This window comes from Peromyscus leucopus, chromosome 4, assembly GCF_004664715.2.
Source record: "Peromyscus leucopus breed LL Stock chromosome 4, UCI_PerLeu_2.1, whole genome shotgun sequence".
Classification (NCBI taxonomy): Eukaryota; Metazoa; Chordata; class Mammalia; order Rodentia; family Cricetidae; genus Peromyscus; species Peromyscus leucopus.
Genome location: NC_051066.1, coordinates 41,038,888 through 41,046,299, shown reverse-complemented (window position 1 = coordinate 41,046,299; position 7,412 = coordinate 41,038,888).

The following is a 7,412-nucleotide window of genomic DNA, read 5'->3' as shown; positions in this document are numbered from 1 at the left end:
TGGTTCACAATTTCTGTTATTGAGAACTCATGATCCCAGTGGTACAGCCATAGCCCGCTCTTGTATGTTAATATCCCGAGTAAATTAAACACACAGAATGTCAAAAAGCACTTTCAGGTTGTTTTTCTTGTTTCACGTGCTTGTTTTCTAACTTTATTTGAGCACAAGTCAAGTGGAACAATGTCACAAATCTCTAGGCACAAAAGGCCACAGCCAATATGAAACAAAGGGCTGAGCAAATATGTGGTCAACCGGCACTGACCTAGAGACAGAGTCGCTCTAAATAATTTACACTCAGAATATCACTTTGGGACCCATGTGGTCTAGATCAGTTGTCTATAATCCCTAAAGCCACCAAAGCTGTTCTCCGCTCTCCTCTTTCTTGGACAGAATAGATGTGTCCAAATTGCCCCACTGCATGTCTGCCTAGTGAAGAGCTCATGAACAACATAGCCTCTTCCAATACATGAGAAAATAACTCTGCCTTAATGAGAGATCACAATTAACCTCACATGAGCCACTCAGTGACAAGATCTCCTGATATCCATACTGAGCTTTAGCATTTTCCACCTTATAACCATGATAAGCAATAGGAAGTCAATTTGTTTCCTACCAGCTCAAAACAAAACAGTCACATTTTGAGGTTGATACATTGTGCACCCCAATAAACTTATCTGGAGGTCAGAGAACAGAACAGCCACTATGTTAAACATAGGTTTAGACAGTGGTAGTACACACCTTTAATCCTAGCATTCAGGAGGCAGAGATATGTCTGGATCACTGTGAGTTCTAAGCCACACTGGAAACAGCCAGGCATGGTGACACATGCCTTTAATCCCAGGAAGTGAAGGCAGGAAGCAGAAAGGTATATAAGGCATGGAGACCAGGAACTAGAGCCTTTTTAAGTGTTTAGCTTTTAGTAGCAGTACAGCTGAGATCCATTTGGATGGGAATTCAGAGGCTTACAGTCTGAGGAAACAAGATCAGCTGAGGAATTGGCAAGGTGAGATTGGATGTGGCTTGTTCTGTTTCTGTGATCTTTCAGCATTCACCCCAATACCTGGCTCTGGGTTTGTTTTTATTAATAAGACCTTTTAAGATTCATGTTATAACATTTTTCATCATAATGCCATATTTTCTTTGTACAATAACCTGTGAAGTGAAGTACATACATGAATATGTAACACTATAAAATTGTTACTCATAATTACATAGAAATGATGATTAAACTTACATTTAGGACTATTAAGGGGTTTGCCCATACTTCACAGGGCATATTTGGGTGTCTTAATGCCTGAGAATCACCCTACATTTTCTTCTCTTGTAAAAGTTTTCAGTAATTAATATGAACCCAAATGGAAATAGAACAATCAAGAGTGCAAAGTACAGCATCAGTTTCTGTCCCTCAGGATGAGAACTAGCAGGTGATGGACCCCTGTGCACAGCAATGTTCTCTCCAGGTATGAAACAAGCCACGGATCTGCATTTAAAATATCATACATTTCTAGGCACTAATACTCAAAAATGATACATGGCCCATGTTTCTGGCATGCTTTATGTCCATCTGCTAGCATGGCATGGTGCCCATTCACAAGGTAATAAGACAATTTCACAAGCACATTGATGCCAAGCATACTAAGCCTTACAATACTAACTTGCAAAATGAAGCGTGTACCTTTCTTTTTCTACAGTGAGCACATCACCCTGAGTCACAGCCACCATCCAGGTCTTCAATCTATTCCCTTAGATGAGATCATGTTAACTGACACAGGGTAGAACCCAGAGTAGACAGCTGCTGCTAGTTCAAATCCTAAACTCATTTCTGTTTGTAGGTTACAAAGAGGAATTAAGGTACAATCTTATAGAATAAAATCTGGGCACTTTCACTTAAGCAAAAAGACAGACATCTGCTCCAAAGAGATTGACTAGTGGATAGAAATTCCCTAATGTATTTTCCAATATCTTGAGGCTTCGTGCCTTTATTTACTTGTGACCATCAACTGTCCAGTAGCACATGGCTCAGACAAACAAGATGGTTCAAGTGTTGAGATGTGATTGCATTTTCTGTAGCTATAAATACACTACCCCTATTGACTCATCTTCCTGAGAATATAATGATAAGAAAGATGTGGTAAACAAAAGCTCTCTTCTGAGTCATACCAAGCATGTTTTTATTGAGGCTGTTTATACCCTTCTTTTGAATTTACATGAATCAGGCATTGTTCCATCAAAATATACTTTTTGTGCATATCTCTCATGTGAAGAGCTGTTTAAAGAATAATGTAGTAAGAAAATAAACTCATGTCAAGGGGAAGAAGAAAAACAGCAGAAAAATAAATGGGGAAAAAAAACAGGAAAAAAATGACACTATAAATTTCATCCCAGAGCAATAATGCTTCTGATAAGTTTTATAGTACTTTTAGACAAAATTTCATTTGATAATAATAGATATGTCAACTTACCTAATGTCTTTTATAAAAATCCCACATAACATATATATTCCAGAAATCAACATGGCTATATATACATTTGTTTAGCAAAGATAAATATTCACCCAAATATGTTATTAAAAACTGTAGTCACTAGCCAGCTGTGGTGGCATGTGACTGGTGTGACTGATGTCAGCACTAGCAGACTGAGTAGAAAGCCCCCAAGTTGTAGTACAGTTTGGGTTACAAAGTGTGAGGCCAATCTGGCTTACATAGTGAGAGTTGATTTAAAAAAAATTAACAATACTCAAACAAACATTAGAAATCAGATAATAGTCTATCTCTTTATCTGTCTGTCTCTCTGTATGTGTGTGTGTGAGTATATGTGTGAAGTGTGTGTGTGTGTGTGTGTGTGTGTGTGTGTGTGTGTGTGTGAAAATAGTTCTAATTTAGTTGTCAGGAATAGGATCCAACAATTTTCCTTGATGCATATCAAACATAGAAAGTTTAGAAAATGCTGTGAGAAGTATTGCCTGTATTAAATATATTTTCCAGCATTAAAATATATCTGTAGATTAAGATTTAATCTTTGTTTACTCCACTTTTTATTGATGAAGAAAGCTCTCTTCTAACTTTATAAAGCCATTAACATTTTAAAATATTTTAGAAATACTGTATGAATTTAATACCTTATAATATGGATGAATAATTCTGCCTCCAGTTTAACTCTAGAACTGAGTTAACTCTACGCTATGTATCCTTAATCTCTGAAAATCCTGACTGAAGTTTTAAAATGCCAGTTTTAGAGTGAATAAAATAAAGAAAGAAAAGAAGACGATGGAATGGGATAATTATGAAGACCATGAGCAGATCTGATCAGCTTCAATGTGAATGACTTGATCATTAGTAAGAAAAATAAAGTAAAAAGTAAGTTATTGAGAAACACTACATGGGTCACAAACATTGTCCAAACAAATCAAGAATAATGGTTGAGAAAATAAACATATTTTGTATAACTTAGAGTCCTTCCATCCCCCATCTATTTAATAAAGGACAGACCTTTTTAAAAAGCAGAGTTGGGACCTGTTAGTTTAACTGAACAATAACTAAGAAGAACGCCATTGCACAGCATGTCAGCTTGGCTTTACAGCATGAGTGAGTGACTTCAAATCTAATTAGGACAGGACATTTTGCCTGAACAAGCCTGAAAAATATTGAGCAATTTCCTAGCCGTCATAACACTGATTCTGGGTATGTCCATACAACAGTGATGTTCAGGAGAGAATAAGAGCAAAATCACACCGGATTATGAGAGAAAAGAACATTTTGGAGTAAGATAGATCTGGATAGGACTCCTATCTGTGCATTCCATTAGATCTCCATCAGTGGTAGAAATTATTTATACCTTTTTAAACTCAGATTTTTATACCTAAAATCTGACGCGATAAGTGTGCCTGAATACAATAGGAAATTCATGTACAGAGCCTGGCTTAATAGATGACAAATTCTAGTTTGCTCATTCATAAAGATTACTTCTAGAATGTTGGAAGTACAAACACTAAAATAATCAGCAGAATGGAGAAGAAAATGCATAATGCAAGTGTTTGTTGTTCAGGATTACAGCAGTCTGTACCTGCAGCAACATCCAGTTGGTTCCAAATACTATGCAAGCACAGTGTTTGGGGTAAATAAAGCTAGGCTACTTTTCTGAATAGGTTTAAGATCTATTTCTCTGAAGTCTTACTTGACTCCAGCATATACATATGATGATTTCACAGGATCACAGTTTGAGATATTAACTGATTTTACATCCCTTTTTGAAATTCCAAACTATTCTGGACCACTTGCTTCCCTTTTCCCATATTATTTTATATGAAACATTTTCTAGTTGAGAGATTGTTCCTTTTAACACAAAAAAGAGTCAAAATATCAAAGCTTAGTTTCAGTCATAAAAAAGAAACAACCTTGGAAAACAAGGGTGAAAAAACAAAGAATGTTGAGGGAAGATGTTTCTTAAAAATTAAAGTTAGAAAGCCTTAAGAATGTAGAGAATTCATGAATAAATGATAGGGTAGGAAAATACAAGATGAATAAACTATGCTTTTTACAACACAGGGCAAGATTAAAAATTGCTTCTAGAATGGAGAAGGAAGAAGAAACGAATAGAAGAAGGTGGAAGAATTGTGGACACAAATATGGAATAACAGTTTGTGTAGTAAAAGATGTAGAACTTAGATTGGTCATGAATTGATTGCTTTATATCAAAATTAAATTTCCCTTTAGTCTGTGAGTGTCATCCAATTTTGATCAAGATATTCTTTTCTTAAAAAAATAAGAATGTGCTAAGTGTAGCACACTTTGGAATAGGAGCAATGGATGCACAAGATCTCTACAAAATGAGGTAGATCTGAAGATGGACTTCCAAAGGGTCCAACAAGCATGGCTTAGAAAAATATCCCAAAGGTTATAAAGCTCCCAAGGATGACATACAGGTGAGACAGTTTAAGTGGTCATGGAAACATGAACATAAATATTAAATACCTTGGACAGAGGTGATTTAGATCATTAAGCTTATGGTTCCATGATACGATTGGGGAAACCTGCTTAAGGTATGCACAAAACCACCAAGACTGAGCACAGTAAATGTAATCTTTGTAAAAACAAAATATAGCCACAAAGCTTCAGAGTCAATATCAAAAACAAGACCTTCGGTTCACACCAAGAGGGGAGAAAGGAAGGGAGATTTCTAAATAAACTGAGTAACTAAAAACACTGAGATTATCTTGAACTAGCTAAATGCTAGAAAGCAAAACTTCATGTTATTTTAGAAGACATAGCAGTAAGTCTTATTGATGTTTACTAGTATCTGTGTCTATGTCAGTGTCTATGTCAGTGTCCGTGTCCGTGTGTGTGTGTGTGTGTGTGTGTGTGTGTGTGTGTGTGTTTGTCCTTACAGCATCCATTGTGACATATAGCCAAAACTCATCTTGTGAAATATTATACTGATAAAACTGGATATGGGTTATACTTGAAGAGATTCAAGCCAACTGAGTCACCTGGAAATGACATTCTCCAACCTGTTAAGCTGCCTGCAGGCTGTGCAGTGTGTTCCAGGTTTCCAATTGTTGTGAGCTGTCACCCCTGATGGGGTGGGTTTTGGTAATGCAGCTATCTTTGAGGCATTTCCCTTCCTTTATAGTTGGTCACCTGAAAAAATACACACACATAACATGAGCTCTCACCAATACTTTCAAAGGTTGATTTTTTTCTCTCCTTGTTTAATTGTCATTATTAATATCCCCTCTCTCTTCCTAGTTATTTGGAATTCTGATTGTTCTGAGAGCAAGATACCTCACTTAAAAATGAAGGATAGTAATTATGAGCAGCTCAAGGGGTTTCCTGTACATGTGACTCAGACCTTGTCATTTGGGGAAACTAAAATAACAGCCATTACTACCTGACTGAAGCAGACATTTAGATAGTAGACATATGTTACATAAAGATACCTCAGTCTGGTGACCTGGATACCATTCTGATGTGGAAGCAGAATGGCTAACAGTACAGTCTATTGCTATGTTTTGTATGATCTGGACATCATTCTTCAAATTGATTGCCTTTTGATGGGTGATAGTACCAAAAGGGGTGGCTTTTCTGCCAAAATGTTCAAGCCAATCAATACAGTAGTTCACTTGATAATGGTCCACCCAGCAGAGTTCCCAAGCAGGGGATATTTTATTAATGTTCTGTACTGTCTTATAGTTGTGAAGCATGGTGGATCATCCATGTTAACAGCAAGAAAAGGGGGAAGAAAGACTTTTACAAAGGAAAGATGAATGCAAACACTCTGGGGGCAGGGAATACAACATTTAGTATTCTCAGAAGGAGAATTTTATTTTTCATCTTTTAAATTAAAAAAGAAAAAAAAGTGCACATTCCTTGTGGCCTTAAGAAGAGCAGCAGTGGAACAAGGCTGCTTTTGTACTCTATTAAGGTTGAGATTAAAGTCCCTACTGATAAACTGAACATTCTTTAAAAGTGACCAGAGTCAAACAATGTCTGTTTGCTGCTACTTTATTACAAAGACACCACTGAGAATAGCTAAGAGTATACTATTTGATCTTTAACAGGTTGACCAAATGATTGCAGTTGGCTCCACTACATGAGATGCTTTCTGCAAATTATTGTTTCTGGTTATAAACCTTTATAATATCAAAGAATGAATTATGTATGTATTTCATGTTTTCTTTTCTGCTATCAGCCTTGATGTTCTCATTTTAAGTTTCACCCTAGCCTCCTAATAATGCAATATTGAGGCCATTCAGACACTAATTATGCCTCCGTGGCTTTTTTGAAATGACTAAATCAGCATCAGTTCTATAATTATCATTAGCAAGTTTGTATCAGTGGCTCCCATCACTTGAACAGCTCAACTTAAATGATTTGTGAATGTACTCATCTGATACATTGAACAGTCTCTATAGATACAAACAGGTGCTTGCATATTACTTTATGTAAAACAGAAAATCTGAACATGTATATTGTATGAAATATATTTTCAATTCAGCATTAAAGCATTTTTTTGTGGCTTGAAATATTAAGCTATATAGAAACACCCAGGATACCTGTGCTTTAAAAGCTCAGTTGAGGTGAACAGTATAAGGAAACAGGAAACTATTACTCATACTTAAGGCTAGACCCAATGTCTTTCTTATTTTCAGAATGTTCAAATGGGGATCTGGCAAGGATGATTGACAGGAAGAAGTTTCCAAATGTAATGCCTCTGTATTTTCATTGTTTCTGTTCTTGAATTATTAATATTGCCAGTAGTCATTTGCCATGAAAACAAATCAAGGTATGTATGGTAAGCACTTACTTGAATGCAGCACTTTTATATGTTAAAAATATTACAGCAAATCAGTATTTTAATATAATGATATGGCAAACTAGTGGGGAAAACATAGCAAAATAAGATTTCAATACAAA